This window comes from Amblyomma mixtum, chromosome 6, assembly GCF_055824585.1.
Source record: "Amblyomma mixtum isolate Tamu chromosome 6, ASM5582458v1, whole genome shotgun sequence".
Taxonomy (NCBI): domain Eukaryota; kingdom Metazoa; phylum Arthropoda; class Arachnida; order Ixodida; family Ixodidae; genus Amblyomma; species Amblyomma mixtum.
Window position 1 is genome coordinate 134,035,583 of NC_143017.1, and position 17,410 is coordinate 134,052,992.

At 46.4% G+C, this 17,410-nt stretch overlaps 1 long non-coding RNA gene across 2 annotated transcripts in view; it reads right to left on the bottom strand.

Annotated features, from left to right (window-relative positions):
* Window positions 1–16,008, bottom strand: part of LOC149340441 (uncharacterized) — a 28,506-nt gene extending 12,498 nt beyond the window's left edge. Inside the window, exons 1-2 of one of the 2 annotated variants that reach the window (XR_016283864.1) lie at window positions 15,590–16,008; window positions 3,407–3,522 (exon numbers count right to left, since the gene is read on the bottom strand). This is a non-coding gene — a long non-coding RNA (uncharacterized LOC149340441). The remainder of the gene's footprint in view (window positions 1–3,406; window positions 3,523–15,589) is intronic. The other variant, XR_016283865.1, reaches the window with a different exon arrangement.
* Between the last annotated feature and the right edge of the window lie 1,402 nt (window positions 16,009–17,410).

Here is a 17,410-nt window from a genome sequence, read left to right on the forward strand (position 1 = left end):
TTCTCCCGCGCACCGCGCTTCTTCAGCTTGCGATGATTTGCCCAGCCCGTAAACACGCAGGCAGTGATTGCCCTTCTTTCTACGCCATCGACGCGGGCTTGGCGGGCGGTTACTTAGTGTTTCAATAGAGAGTTATAGGATATTGTTGTCGTGTTTACGTTACTGTTTATAGAGTTAGCGGACGCCTGACTTTCCGGTTAGTGCTGCGCACGGCTGTGCTGCCTTTTACTGCATTTTTTGGTCGTCATGTTCTTTCAGGGGTGGTGTCGAGAGGATTTACAGGCACACTTTGATCTCCGCGCTTACTGGAAGCACGACCTCTTCAACTTCGAGGGTAGTTTACGGCGCCTTCTCATTCTCTATAACCGAGAGTAGTGCGGCCAAAGTCGTTCGTTGTATTTGCGACGGATTGCCATTGCCCTTATGCATATTTTGACGGAGCACCGCACCCATTCGTAATAAGTGAGCGTTCGATATACCTGCGGCCGTTATAAGTGGGTTCAAGTACATCAGTTGATTTCACTTCAATACACTGGTATCAGGAAAGGCTAAGTAAGGCTGCAGATGCATGGGTAGAGGAAGTAATGACCGATCACAACCCTTGCCATCTGCCTTGTGGAGAGGTTGTACAAGTACCCTAAGGAAAAGCGAACGTGTCAGCACAAAGTTCTCTCACGACCAAGTCCAGAAAACAGACGAGCGCTTAGTCGCCTGTGTTCGAGCAGAAACGAAACGTTCTCAACCCATCCAAGCGTGCTTTTTTATAATACTCTTTTTATCAGCACAGAAGATGTCGACGTCATCATAATAAGCCAAAGTCGTAATGTCTCACTGTACTAGCAAGAAGCCACGATCAGCTGTGTTTTTGAAGATACGTAGCTATAGGGGCTGAATATAAATAACGCTAGTCATAAGGACGATATCGAAGAGGTAATTTTTTATTTATTTATTTATTTCGGAATACTGCACAGTCGGCTGACTCCAAGCAGGAGTGGACACAAAAAACAAACAAATACAAGAATCAAGCATACAAGAATACAAGTACAACTTCACCCCAGCATTTTCAGGTTTTTAACGAACTCTTGCGCACTGGGACTGTCGACAATATTCCTAGGTAATTTATTCCAAGCGCGTATGGTTCTCGGAAAAAATGAATACTTAAAAGTATCGTTTAGGGGGCTATATTCACGAATCAATTTCCCGTTATCAAAACGCGAGCTTGTGCGTAGTGTGTGAGGGGTAATGAAATTATGATTGTCACGACCATGACCATGGTCGTGACAATCATAATTTGTTTGTTTGGCTCTGGATGTTAGGGGGAGACAGTGCTCCCACGAGGGTCTTGTTGGGTGGAGGTGTTCTCTCATATTCTCGTACCATGCAGTAAAGGGAGTGGTGATTGGCAAGTCGGTTGCGGGGCGACAGAAAGGTGTCTGTCTGTATACAGGTGCCGATACATGACAGCTTCGTTTCTGAGTAGTGCGCGGGAACGTAGAGGCCACGTTCGGCGGTTAAGCCGGCGCCCGCATAAGTGTACTGCGTGCGAAAAATTCCCGACTTACTCGAGCTTCAGGTGAGACCAATTACTAGCGCGACGGGGTCTCCGACACTGCTTAAGCTTATACCTCAAACTGCCCAAGCTTCGCCTTATACCCCATCAGGCGGAATATAGCGTACACGTAGTCGATTCACATTCATTTCGAGTTTAGTTAATTTTGCGGCTCTTGCGGTAAATTCTTCTTTTTGCCGCGGACAATAACGTGGGTAAATTGATAACTTCTCGCATTAAACAAATTTTTGCAATTTTTTTTATATATCGATGCGCCAGAAAAAAGTAAACAGCATAACAAGGATGATTTTTTTTTTGTCCTGAACCCGTTTGAACCGGTTCAGTACGGTCCGAACCGGTTCGAACCGGAACGGAATGTCGCGCTGGAGCCGAACCCGGAACTGAACCCGAAAGGCGGGAACCCGAACCTGAACCGAACCCGAAAAAATTCGGGTTCGACACCCTGCTGAATTCATAAATCGCTGGGAGTCCACATAGCACTCCTGGTGCAGCAGTTAAGGGATGCGACAGGTGCTGCCGCCGGTGGGGCTTGCGTTTCTCAGGCAACATCTGGCGATCAGCCATCAACTGAACCGCCACCTGCCACGCAGGGCAGTTTGCTTACAGTCCTGCGAGCACGTTGTGATGACGTCACTGTGTCAAGTGAGCCACCTGTGAATAGGCTTCGGACAAATCTAAGAACGCACGTTATAGGGGCTAGCTCGCAATGAAACGTCTGTCCGAAAACGCTGATGACGTTTGATCCATTGTTACTTGTGACTAGGCGTTGGACTTCTAATTTCCTTCACGGCGACGAGGGAGTGAGGCTCTTTCGGGTGCAAGACTTCCAATTGCACCGGCCCCGACCGGGGGGCTTTCTGCTTGACTTCAACGCTTTTCTATTTTTGCCTCTATGATGACCGAACTAAAGCTTCATCTCGACTGGCTTTAAACTGCCTAAGTATCGCTTAATATCGGGGTCAGCAGCGAACGCTTTAAATGTTTTGGACGAAGGCACAGAGGTACCTTAAGGCCGATATTAACCGCGACGTCGACCGCTCTCTACAACCGGCTTAGCGTGCGCGCTTCGTTTGTTCAATACAAGGTCGAGGGCGGTAGAGCATGGTAGAGAAAGCACAGACACATGTTCGTTTTTTCTTCAAATTTCGCGGGCTCTCTTTGAATGCCGGGAAAATGAACTACGCAGAAGCAACCTAGGTCACGTGACCTTGTGGCGTCATCACAACCTGCTCACAGGATTGTGAGCACCCTGGCAGGTTGTGTTAAATTAAGGATTTATCAGGAGAGGTTGCACGGGAAGAGCAACAAATGCCCGCATAAGACCCACCAGTGGCAGCACCTGCCATCGCAGGGCAGTGGCACATCGCTTAACCGCTGCACCACTGCGCAGGGAGTGGTAGGAGGACTCCAAGGGACATATGAATGTAAAGTTGAGAATGACCAATTTTGCATATATGGGCATCAACTCATTAACGTTACCCTATAAATCTTCAAGGACTTGCACAATTGCAGGCCGATAAGCTTATTGTATGTTGCCTACAGGGTATTTACTAAGGTAATCGCCAATAGAATCAGGACAATCTTAGACTTAAATCAGCCAAATGATCAGGCAGGCTTTCGTAAAGGATGCTTGACAATATACGATATTCACGCTATCAACCAGGTGATAGAGAAATGCGCAGAATATAACCAGCCTCTATATAGAGCGCTCATTGATTACGAGACAGCATTCGACTCAATAGAAACCTCGGCAGTCATGCAGGCATTACGGAATCAGGGTGTAGAAGAGTGTTATGTGAAAATATTGGAAGATATATATATATAACGACTACTCACCTAGCATAGTCCTCCATAAAGTCAGCAATGAAATTCCAATAAGGAAAGGTGTCAGGCTGGGAGACACGACCTCGCCAATGCTAGTCAACGCCTGTTTACAGGAGGTGCTCCGGGGCCTGAAATGGGAAAGTTGGGGTAAGAGTTAATGCAGAATACATAGGTAATATGTGATTCGCTGATGACATTACCTTGCTAAGTAACTCAACATCAACAACAAAACATGATGAATGAGTTAGGCGGGCAAAGCAGAACAGTGAGTCTAAAAATTAATATACAGAAAGCCAAAGTAATGTTCAACAGCCTAGCAAGGGAACAGCAGTTCGCAGTTGGTAGCGAGGTGCTGGAAGTAGTAAGAGAATATGTCTACTTAGAACAGGTGGTGACCGCTGATCCGAATCATGAATCATGAGAAGGAAATAACAAGAAGAATAAAAATGGAGTGTAGCGCATATGGCAGGTTCATGACGGCAAACGGTGCGTGAGTGATCCTTCAGTGGCCTTGTCAGAATTAGAATTTAGGTACTTAAATAACCGGGTGCACACGCGCGATGCTTCTGTTTAGATTATCTTGCACACTTGCACGTACTCTGTTATGACGTACGCAGTCGTGGGTGGTTTTTGTATATATTGTGTTCTGTTCTTTCTAATAAACCTTAGTTGCGAGTCAGCGCTTGTAGTGTCTCCCCTCTTTTCTGTGTTTTCTGTCTAAGTTTGCGCTGTTTTTTCCACCATGAAGGTTCATGACTCTTGGGTACCTCCGAAATACTCCCCATGCCTTGTTTTGTTCTTTTTTTTTTGCTAGTCTGCACTTCTGTGTCCATCAAACCTTGACATTTTTCCTTATTAGTCCTGATCTTTGTGGAATCACTATCTTTACAGCACAAATTATACAGGTGGCTAATTTTTCATTTATTTCACCTATGCTAAGATCATCATAGAATGCTTTGTGTAATGTGGCAAATAGTGGCCGGTCAGCTAGTTGGAGTTTCCAGCGCCGAGGTCGTGTTGGAATGATTTGTATTGAGGACGATAATATTAAAAGCGTGGGTAAGTGGTCATTTCGACGAGGATCATTTATAACATCTAAAATAAAATAATTGAAATCTAATGGCGATGCGAAAGTTAAATCGAGGCAGCTCGTTTTTCCTGAGCTGGGGCAGAATACGTGGTTCCAACTATTCGTTAGGCGCATGTTATCTGTACGTTTAAGATCCTCAGTTATTCGGCTGTGCGGTGTCAGTGCACGTTAAAGAACCCCAGGTGGTCAAAATTTCCGGAGCCCTTCACTACGGCGTCTCTCATAGCCTGAGTTGCTTTGGGACGTTAAACCCCAATATACCATACCATACCATACCATACCAGTTATTCGGCCTCTGTTGTCTGTGCGCTTACTTGCTCAAACGGGGGAATGTGCATTGAAATCCCCAACTACCCCATATAGTTCATGCAATTGTTGGAAAAGGATTGCTCGATCCAAATTACGGATAGCAACTTTGAGATGTGGTCGTATGTACACAAAACATATTGTTATTGTCTTGTGCGTAATTACACTGACTGTTACAGCCTCAAAGTTTGTTTTAAAAGACATATCTCATGCAGGGATACCGTTTTCCGCTATGATTGCGACGCAGCCTGAAAGCCTGTTCGCCTGCTGTCTATCTCGCCGGAAAATTTGGAATTTTTTCAAGCTATTTGTGTGTTTTGGCCCTACGTTTTTGTCCTGAACGCACAAACCTATAGGGGACATTTACTTATGTCTGTCATGTCTCTGCAGTTTGTTTCATAGGTGTGTAACGTCCCAAAGCGACTAAGGCCATGAGGGACGCCGTAGTGAACGGCTCTGGAAATTTCGAACATTTGGGGTTCTTTAACGTGCACTGACATCGCACAGTACACGGGCCTCTAGAATTTCGCCTCCATCGAAATTCGAACCCGCGTCTTTCGGGTCCCAGGCCGACCGCCATAATCACAGAGACACCGCAGCGGCTGCCTCTCATGAGAAAAGTATGCAATAGCTGTATCTTACCGATACCGGTATATACGGCATCGGCTGTATCGTACCGGCAAATGCCATGTTTTTGTGTGTTGGGCATTAGAGAGAAGGTTAGTTTTCAGGAGGCGTTATTCTCGGCTTTCCATATATTTTTTTTTTCGACAGAGTGAGTTACACAGCCATGCGGGGGTGCTATACATCCCGTGAAGCCACGGGCGTACAATTTTCCTTTTGAGAAAGAAGGAGAGGATCCTGGCCTTGCAAGTAGAGATCGCGATAAGATTCACGCAGGTTATGGTGGCATCTTGCTTGCCATAACCCGCGTGAATCTTATCGCGATCTCTACTTGCAAGGCCAGGATCCTCTCCTTCTTTCTCAAAAGGAAAATTGTACCATTTGAAGTAGTCAGCGCCAGTCCTGTCCACTTCTTCGTTTGTCCGTGTCTTTTCGCACTGCATTCATCCAACAAAGACGGGTGGCTTCAAGGGAACACACAGAGGCAAATAGTGCCCAGTTATCTCAATAGGAAATAGACTAAAAAGAGAAATATTTTCGACAAATAAAACAGCAAGTGCAGATCCTCGTTCAGGCTAATAAAAAACAGTCCACCGGTCACTGTCTGGCTGCAGTTCGCGATGCAACCTGAGGGGTGCCAAGAACATTTTGGAGCCACATAAGCTGGTTGGGTAAAACGAATCAAGAAAGCAGGAACATGCTCGAAATGCAAAGGGAAACAGTTTAGGGGGAGAGCAGCGCAGATAGAGTAATCTCCCCAAATGAGGGAGTCACACAGGACAGCATAATAGAAAGCAGCTTTGAACTGACCAGTCTTAACTAGAAAAAAGGCAGAAGCAAATATTCCTAAACGCACATACGCAGGGCTAGACGAAATTCCAGTCAAGCTGATTAATGAACTTGGTCCAAGGAGCAAAGAAACACTGGAGACAGAGTAAAATGATGGTTTAGGTTTGGTTTATTGGGGTTTAACGTCCCGAAGCAACTCAGGCTATGAGGGACGACGTAGTGAAGGGCTTCGGAAATTTCGACCACCCGGGGTTCTTTAACGTGCACTGACATCGCACCGCACACGGGCCTCTAGAATTTCGCCTCCATCGAAATTGAGCCGCCGCGGCCGGGATCGAACCCGCGTCTTTCGGGTCAGCAGCCGAGCGCCGTAACCACTGAGCCACCGCGGCGGGGCAGAGTAAAATGAATTTGATTTATAAAGAAAAAGGAGATAAGCTGAACATAAAATCCTTCTGACCGATTACGACAACACCTGTTATATACAGACTGGCCATGCAGGCGGTGAAATTAAAAATGCAATCATGGGTATAGGCTACTCGCAGAACTTCAGAATGGGCTCAGAAGGGGTAGGCGATTAGATGATAGCCTGTTTGTGCTTACCCAATGCACAGAAATAGCTAAGGCGGAAAACAGACCTCTGTATTTAGCCTTCCTGGACATAAGCGGTGCATACGAAGACGGGAACACCACAAATGAAAAAAGTTCGTTTGTGTTCCTTGCTAACACAGAGGAAGTTTTCTTCATTTGTGATGTTGATCAATAAAACCTACTAGTGAATTTTTAATTACTTAAAAATAGTTGATTAGAAAGCAGAAGAAAAACAATCTTATGCCGCCGGTGGGATCCGTACCCACGACCTCCGAATTCGGAGGTCCTTCCTATATATAACGAGCCCCTCATTTCCCATCCCTTGTCTGCCCTCTAATTATGACAGATCAGAGAAGAGAGTGATGTATGCCACATGTCATGCTGTGCTCCCGTTGCGAAATTGCGCATGCTCAGATTGTATTTATTTATCTTTGTGTTTGAGGCACAGAGTTGTCGTTAATGAGGTCAGTTTTGTTTTTTGTGATCGTCCTGGGTAACATCCTGGATCAAGTGTTCGCTTGAACGTTTCCTGTGAATGCAAGTTCTCTTTTCATCAAGGCTCTATCTTGAGCTAGCGGGTTGCTCAGATTATATCTCTCTGATATCGCCGTCTTCTTGTGCGCTTACGTTTTCATCACTGTTGATATTTGTCCGTCCTCCATTACCTTCCTTTGCTTTTTCATTCTTTGTGTGCTTGATTTTTCTTTCATTTATTTTGCGTAGCTTTTCATTGTACTGGTTAAATTGTCTGTCAGAATAGATGCCCATGCCTTCAAAATACAGAGGTGCATGGTTCGGGGCCAGCACCCTCTTCGTAGTGTGCGGACAACTGCATAATGACGTTATAGGTAAAAAAAAAGAAAACAAAAAACGTGACGTGAGATCCATGTGATTTCTAGCGGAAGAAATAAATCCTGGAGGCTCAGCGCGAGGCTGGAGGCTCAGCGCGACACACGAGACAAAAAAGAATAAAGAACACACGACGAGCGCACACTATCGACTCTAGATGTCCCAGCTAAACGTAACCAAGCTTTTAAAAGACACGGGGTGTCCTAGCCGTCTGAAACCAAATAAGGGTTGTTTAGAGTCGCGTGACCTAGTCTGCAGTATTTTTTTCGTTCTTCAAGGTTGACCAATTAATTAAGCTTAATTAACTAACTTTTTAATTATTGACTTGAGGAACAACGTGTAAATGGAAATGTTGTAGATCGCTTTGAGAAACAGCTTACCGAGACATTTGCAGCAAAGTAATATTTACGTAAAGTAGTTTTTAGAGCGCAGCTCTTTGGCGTCCGTTCCTGGGTTTCGCGTCGTCGTCGGCGTCGGCCTCGTAACCAGCTCCGCCCCCCTTTCATCCCCCCAGCGCTATCGGCGTCAGCGGCATCAGTCAGTCGCTGCTATCTCTTCCCTCCTCCCTTTATCGTGTTGCCCGCTTGCTGCGCGCGCTTCTGCCCCCATCGTTTGCCGCTGGGTGTACTCGCAGGAAGAGGGGGGACTCTTCCTGCGAGTCTCCGGTTGTCAAAGCGCCGGCTCGAACTTAATTCCTTTCTTCGCTCCTCCTCCAATGCAACCCCTGTGCGGTGGCAATCAGAGAGCCAGATCGGGGGCGGCGGATCTGTATATGTGCACCGCCCGAGCCGAAATTGCGAATACGTGTGAAAAATAAAAAAAAAATTCTGTGATAGCGCATACATGTGTTGCTCGATTTCTTTGCCTCAATCTATCGAAAAGGTGAAACAGCTTATTTGCTGCGCTCAAATTTCGCATTAGGAAGTAACGTAATCGTCGGTAATTTTTTTTACCGGCCTTTAACCATAACCCGCACAATAAGAGAAAGCTTCCCCATTACAACTGTGCCACTTCAACGTCCCAAGACGCGCCTTAAAGAATAAAATCCTTTTTTTCTGAAGTCCTCTCCTCGATGAGACTTTGGGTGCACATTGGGGCAGAGAAGTGAGCGAGCAGCTGGTCACGTGATAACTTTCTTTTAAGGCCAATAAATGAAGCTACGTAAATCGTAACTTGACGGAAATAGCACTACTAGCGGTTTTTCGAGGTGATCTAAAACTTTTGCATTGACACTTTCTTCCTGATGTCAATAATTAATTTTAACTAATTAATTAGCTTTGAAGAGCGAAAAATATACTCAAGACCAGGCCACGCGACTATGAACAACCCTGAGTTGGTTTCACTGGATTAGGACACTTCGCCTTTTTTAAAAGTTTGGTTACATTTAGCTAGGACACCCGGTATATCGTATGCCCGCGCTCATTGTCTCTTCTTCCTTCGTCGTTGCCTGTATGTAACGCTGAAGCTCAAGGTGTAAACGTAAGAACGGCTCAACTCTGTCTTTATGCTCCAGAGGTACAGCGATACACAGGGTGTTTCACCTGACTTTGCACAATGTTTTTAAAAATAGGTTTTTTGAGTTCGAAGCGCGTTTTTTTTTCGGCATAGCATTGTCAGGGGTGAAGTACATCAGAGTGCAGCTAAGACGTGCTAACTAGCTGGCTCATTAACTAACACTGAATAATTAACTCTAACTATACTATTAGGCTCATCAATTACTGAGAGGCGTGTGGCCCACCGTAAGTAATGTCAATACCAGTTTTTAGAATTTCAAAAACGCAGTTACTCTCGGCGCTGTGGTCCAGCAAATTCTGGCTACATCGCGCCAAAATACATGCGCTTTCGAGAAGCTTGCAGGCAAAACAGCATCTCCAGTGTACGTAGCTAGTCGAAATAGCCAAAATGTGTTGGGCCACAGCGCTGAGGGTAACGGCGCTTTTTAGAAATTATAAGAACTGATATGCAGATTACTTACAGTAGGCTGCAAGCCCCTCAATAATAAAGGAGTCTAACGGTAATAGTTAAAAGGCAACTATTCGGTATTAGTTAACCTACCTGCTAGTTACCATATCTTAGCTGCATTCTGATGTACTACACCGCTGACAATGCTATGCCGAAAAAAACCGCTCTTTTAACTCAAAAAATCTCTTTTTAAAAATTGCGTGATGTCTAAGGTGAAACACCTTGTATACCGCCCTGTTTCAGAGCCGTTATTGAGCACCCGAGTTTGCGAGCAATTAGTTGTGAAAGAATTGCGCCTTTTGAGTTTAGGTCACGTAGAAAGAGACAATAGTGCAAATTTTTAACTACAGTCGTAATTAAACAGTTTAAGACCACTACGCACATGACTCGGAATAGCGACACAGCAAGTGGTTCCTGAACCAGCCCACGAGGTAAGTTTAAAATTTACACTAATAGAGAACGAGCTAGTTACCTGCTGTGCACAAATTGAATAAGAGTGCTCTAAATTTCACTTCACTTTCCCGAAGAAACTAGGGCTGCCTTTTAGAATACATGGAGGACAGACATTTTCATCAGCACAAGCAAGGCGGGGAACAAACAAATACGAATAACGGATGATGAGCTTGCATTCACACGAAACGTTCAAGCAAGCATTTGCCAGCAGAGACTACACAGAATCATTTCAATAAAACAAGTGACCTCAATAAACACTGCTCCGTGCTTAACACACAAATACAAATAGCATCTGGGCACGCGACATTTTGCAAGGTCACTTTGCATACACCATGACATATGACATGCAGCACACTCCATTCTCTGGTCTATGATAATAAGATTGCAGCATCACGTTATCATAACATCTACAAAACAACATGTTCACGAGACCCTCTTCAGTCGCACTTTTCGGTAGTCAGTAAGAGGCAAGTAGCGCAAACGTTCCAAGCAGCATTAATTTATTTCTCTATTATGCAATCAGTGCCCAACATATAGAAAGATATGAGGGATGTACACTTAAGATCACTGCCAAGCGCACGCTGATCATAGCGTACCTTCACCACGAACACGTAATACTCGTGCAATATTTCACTCAGTACAGTCAACACAAACCGTAGTCATTCAGTCCTACTGCAGGTGAGAGGAAATTAGCAGCATTCACTACAGAACATACGCTTTCTCACAAACTACCAAGCAATCATCCGAAAGTCGCATCTCCCATCTCCCCCAGAGACGTCATAAGACACCTTTTTGGCCAACCCAACCCACCACAGCTCCAAGGAGACTAACAACTATACCATAGTAATGTGATGGCACAGGAGCAGTTCTCACTTTTACACTTTCTAATGGAGCACCTGTTGTCCGCTTGCTCTGCGCAATTCGCAGTTGTTATTAACAAGCATTGTTTTAATGTTCATTGTAGGCATACACACTGTATAAAGCAGGAGCTGAATTGGGAATAGCTAGGGCACCGATTACGAATTAGGTTGGAGTTTCTCTACCACATCCATTTCACCAAAACTGCCATTAACCCTAAAACCTACTTGCTACCATCGTATTTGTTATCCAGAAGGTGCGGCCCCAAACGGAAAATACGCTAGACAAAATGCCGTACTGATTTTTTCAAGCACTCCCTTTTTTCCATCAATGAATGGAACAGGCTACCACGTCGTGTTGTCGAATGCCAGTCCGAGGCCCAGTTCCGAACTTTGCTGTCGAACATATGGCATGCTCAATGGTCACACGCTATTCCGCGCCTTTTCGTTCGTTTTTATGCGAAGCATATTACTAGAGGTACACTACAGCCCTTCGCCGTGGTTACGCGCCGTGCACACCACGTGGTACAGTGACGTCACACCACGTGACATTCCACCTGACAGAGGAAGACGGAGGTACACTGCAGCCCTTCGCCGTGGTTACGCGCCGTGCACACCACGTGGTACAGTGACGTCACACCATGTGACATACCACGTGACACATGACGTCACGACAGAGGAAGACGGAGGTACACTACAGCCCTTCGCTGTGGTTATGCGCCGTGCACACCACGTGGTACAGTGACGTCACACCACGTGACATTCCACGTGACACATGACGTCACGACAGAGGAAGATGGAGGTACACTACAGCCCTTCGCCGTGGTTACACGCCGTGCAGACCACGTGGTACAGTGACGTCACACCTCGTGACACATGACGTCACGACAGATCGCCGTCACGCGCTGGGAGAGGGAGAACGATGCCATCGCACAGACACCGGAATGTCCTCGAGCGGCATTCCCGCGCATTGCGAACGCGCGTTCACACTCGGTGTAGGTGAAACGCTCGCTCCACCGGGCAGGCGGACGCGGCTTCCGTGGCAATCCAGGCGCCCACCCACGCGCGTCTCATGGTTAGTCGGCGTTCTGCTGTAGCCATGCCGTTGTCTTCCCCCGCGACGAAGGCTTCTAGTGGTTGTATTAAAATGGCCAAGTATTCAACCAAGGAAAGCCATGTATTACCAAGCCTAGCCATCAATATGCTTCGCATCTGACCAGGGTTAACCAAGTTAAGCCTCAGCCATTTTTTGTTTTCTCATTGCAAGAAATTTGCCGGATATAAATGCACAGTTGACGCTCTTTTTTTTTGCCTTTCATTGCATCTTGTACAAATGGTTAGCCTACTTCTTATGTTCGCTTTTTATATGTACAGTTCTCGCCCCTGCAATTATGTCTTCACGGTGCTGCAGGAATTGTAAATGAATTAAAATTTTCAGATCACTGCGGCGACCCGCAATGGAGCAATGCGAAAGCAAAACGTCCACATACTATATCGAGGTCCATGGCTATTTTGATCATCATCATCATCATCAGCCTGACTACACCCACTGCAGGGCAAAGGCCTCTCCCATGTCTCTCCAATTAACCCTGTCCTTTGCTAGTTGCCGCCACTGTATCCCCGCAAACTTCTTAATCTCATCCGCCCACCTAACTTTCTGCCGTCCCCTGCTACGTTTGCTTTCTCTTGGAATCCACTCGTTGAATTAATTAACTACTTACACCTCGTCAACCAAATTTTTCCCACGGCAAAATTTTATCACACACCGTCACAATCACACCACACATTTATCCTCAGAGAACGACGTAATCGTGCGGACAGGATTTGCGGACATGTTTTGCGGACATGTTTTGCGGACACGAACGCGAAAGAGCCATATAATGTATTCCCTTTAAAAACCACGTGGTCATTGCGAAGGCAGCGGAGTCAAAACCGTACGACTCAAACTGTGAAAAATAAGCCCTCACACTTAGCCTACGAGAACTTAGCACAAGAAAAAAAAGTAATCAAGCTCTAGAAATTTACGCCGATAAAGGGCGAGCAGCCGCACGCAACAACGTCACGAGATGACGAGATAACGCCGGTTTATCCCGGTACTGAAAGCAGTATAGCCATGTGATGCACTGTTGCCCATTTTCGTAGTTTTCTCATTTATTTGTTCTTTTAGTGACCGGCCCCTTGGTTGCGCCATTCACCGCAAGCGATCTGTGATTAAGGTACACAAAAAACGAGCCAACCATGTTATGACCGCATCAGCACCATCAGTAACTGATTAAAAGAATTGAATCAGGGAAGTTTTACGGGGGATACCATTTAGCATTCAAGTTTGTTTCCGTGTTGATTATTCAGGTCCAACAACGATGCTTGCCACGCTGCTGTGGCAAGCCCAAATTTTTGCTATTTCGATGACTTACGTGCACTGGAAGGGCTACTTTGCCAGGAAGCTTCTAGAAAGCGTGTGCATTCTACAGCGATTCAGGCAAAATTTCTTGGGGCCAGACCACCGAGATTATCGGCGTTTTCGAAATTCTAAAAACTGATATGGATATCACTTACGAAGGGCTAAATGCCTCTCAGTAAATAAGGAGACTAAGAGATAGCAGGTGAGTCTTTCAGGAGAGGACACCCAGCTCCACGTAAGTACTGAAGGGTAAGTGGGAATGTAATGGTAAAAAAAATTAACCAGCTTGCTAGTTAGCACATCTTAGCTGTAATTTGATGTACTACACCGCTGAAAACGTTATGCCGTAAAAGCGCCGTTCTAACTCAAAAAGCCTTAAAAAATCTTAAGTCTTTGTTGAAACATCCTTTATAGCCTCCTAGGTCTAGTTTTGTAACAATTAAAAAGTTAACTATGTTGTATTAGTTAACAGTCCTACTAGTCATCACGTCTTAACCTTATTCTATGGCGGTATACCGCTCACAATGCTATGTTGAAACAAAGCGCCCTTCTAACTCAAAAAGGAGTTTTTAAAAATTGCTGAACATCTTAGGGGGAACACCCGGTATTTTTTGCAAAGGCCATACATAAGTTCGCGAACAATTTCAAACATTGCGAAATCATCTGCGAAAAACTGCGATATGCCAGCCTTCTAATCACTTCGGGCGCGAATACCAGAGGCGTGGCAAAACGACAGTCCTAAGGCCGCGCGCCGGCGGTGACGATCATGAATGGTGAGGGTAAAGTTAAACGCAACAAGCGCCTGATAGCCGAATAAATCCCGATAGCCTTGGAACTTGGCAGCGCGTCGCGCCTACGACAGTTTGCATTAATGGGGTTCTACTTCTTGATCTGGGCGATAAAAAGGGGCCAAAAATAAAAAAAAGAACGCAAGAGTGTTCAACACGACGAGTTAATGCCGACTTGTCCGACATGCGATACGATCGTCTATGCCAGTGCTGAACAATTGCCGATTAACATCCCAAGGGCTTGAGACAACGTTACGGAGGATCATAGCTTCTGTGTATTAACTGTGACTTATTGAAGCGATGCGTGCTCGTATGCGAACGTAGAATGACAACAAGCTGAAGTGGGTAGCGGGCAGTAAATCCCCCCCTCCCGCACACACACACGCATACACAGTTCATGCTAGCTTAAAAGTTTGGTTTATTTGGTTCATGGGGGTTTCCCGTCCCAAAGCGACTCAGGCTATGAGGGACGCCGTAGTGAAGGGCTCCGGAAATTTCGACCACCTGGGGTTCTTTAACGTGCACCGACATCCCACAGTACACAGTGTTATAGTGTAAACGCGTTAGGGCAACTTCAGCAGGCTGAAGTATCACTGCAACTTTGGGGGCCTCCTCCTCAACATATGCCTGACACTGCCATCGATATGGAAGAGCACGCGAACGCTTGCCGATGTGATCGAACCGCGTGCCTACACTGCTTACCCAAAAACTGAAGGCCTCTCCGATACTATGAAGGAAAGCGGCTTTGCCGTTTCTCATGAGCATTCACATCACCTCATCCATTCCCCCCACTCCAGAGAAGCAAATCGCAATCCTCTCCGGGCTAACCTCCGCTCCTTTCCTATTATCTCTCACACCAGAGGATGCTTGAACCCATTGGTACGAAGGTTGGTTCCCTGCTGTACCGGGAAGAGCAGTGCTTCTAGTTTATGGGGGTTTAACGTCCCAAAGCGACTCAGGCTACGAGGGACGCCGTAGTGAAGGGCTCCGGAAATTTCGCCCACTGGGGTTCTTCAACGTGCACTGACAGCGCAGAGTACACGGGCCTCTAGAATTTCGCCTCCATCGAAATTCGACCACCGCGGCCGGGATCGAACGCGCGTCTTTCGGGGCAGCAGCCGAGCGCCATAACCATCGAGCCACCGCGGAGGCTAACAGTGCTTCTAATTCCCAAACAGGGCGTACTCTCTGAGCGACAACTTCGGTTCTTTCTAGATCGCGTCAGGGCGTGCATTTCACTTCTAGAACAGCAACAGGTACACGATCCACCCTCAGCTACACATGACAGCATGTTACATATCACAGCTTCCACTTGTATACCTCCGCGATTAGCGCAAGAAATCGCCTGGGCTGAAATACAAGTCGTTACGGTATCTTGCCATTTCCGTTCAACGCATTTGCCACGCTAAAAGAAGCTCTAGTATTTAAAGATTCGCGGATTCAACAGTGCGAGTTGCAGAAACGACCGATTGCAATCTCACTTACCCTTGCTGCAGCGAATGAAGCTTCGGGAAGGCTTCGTCCACGCAAAGCCTTTTGAAGAGGCAAACACCGACAACACCGCACTTCCAACGAGCTGGCAGCACTGACACTTTGGCACAGTTCTTTCTTACGCGATTGAAGACGTGATCTGCCGTGTTTAGCGATGGACAGGCGAACTGCTGGCACGAACACGACGTTGTCCGGAGACGGTAGTGGGTGGGCCCTTTGAATTCCTTGCACGCTTTCACTTGACCGAAATTTCAAGGCCCCAGCTAACACAGGGCTTCAGGTGATGCCGCAGTTCGACGACGGAAGCAGGAAGGGTTCATTAATTAATTTAGATAAGGTCAGTTTCGAATGACGTCACTAATTACAGAGAAAATTACGCCCGGGCACCACTGAAAGGGTGACGCCATGCTGCCGCCTCATCGCTAAAGCACGGTAGGCTTAGGTCAAGTCTCGCCAATTCTCGTCCGCACGGCGAGAAGCAGCGGGAAGGGGGGGGGGGGGGGTCTTATCCTCAATATCAGTTGGCATGTGTTGCAACTGAGGCCATAACGACGTCCTGTTTTTTTTCTTTTTTTTTTTAGACGGCGGATCGCATTGTTTCGCTTCGGTTTTAGGCTCTCGCCCTATCGCGTTCGACTGCTTGGCTTTCTTTTTCTTTCAGGCTGGTGCGTGCAAGTGTCACGTCACCTGTTCATCCTGATAGGAGATACGGCAACAAGTATGGTTAGCTATCGTCAAAACTGCGTTCACTTGACGGAGTGTCATGGAACGTTACCGTAAATATTACGAGAGCAGATACAGCGGAAGAAAGCACGTTGGGAATATCTGTTTCTTTCCATGAATTGTCCCAATTGTGTAGTGGCGCGCACCTTTTGGGTACTAGTGTCACGAATGTTCGTAACCCGCCTCGAAGCGCGCACTAGTTCACGCGAACTGTTTACAAATATGCTCTTGTGTGTCGGCATGTTCGTTTTGTGGCGGCAGCGTGGAGCGGCTTCCTTAAATGGGCGTCCGCAAAGAGCAATGTTTCCAATGTTGCAGCGCCTCCGCACGCGCCTCTTTGAGCAAGCATGCGTGGACGCACTGACAATGAGCGAGGCTGAGTTCTTGCGCAAATGGTCGACATACTTTATCGTCCTGCGCGGCGGTCGAGTGTCGGCTTTCATACTGCCATACTGACGTGCTCAGTGCTGCGTCACTGCGCATGTGCTTGAAAGATCAGACTTCAGTTCAACTGTTCTGTTTCGTATTTTTGTTCCTTTCGAAAAAAAAAAATAAACTTCTCTTTCTATGTCCCAATTGCCAGCCTCTGGCTGTTGAACAACTCTTTGTCTAGCTTGTCGAAAACTTTCAATAGAGAGCAAGCCGATGGTTGGGGGCCAAGGCGGCTACTATGCCCATTTGGGTTTTCAGGATTGCCGATTGCAATTGCTTACAGCCGAAGTGTAAAGTTTACGACCAACGGCGCATTTTTTTTCCAGATCAGGCGTTTAATGCTGCCGCATTAATTAACAAATTCAGAAATTGTGTCAGACGATTGAAAGCAAGAGATAGTGCACTGCTTTCAAGGGTTTTTAGGGGTTGTTAGCATTGCATTTACAGCGCTGACCGATTCTAACCCATTTTGCATTTCAAGCGCATCCGATGTTTCATTGTCGCATTGGCGATGGGCATCAAGAATATCCGCACAAATTACTTCACGCTTCGCTTCAACGTCATCAGCCACACGGAGTCGGTCAAGATGCCCATATAAGAGTTCTAAAACGGACTGTATCGATCGCAGATACGCGTACATTCCGCGATCACGCGGTCTGT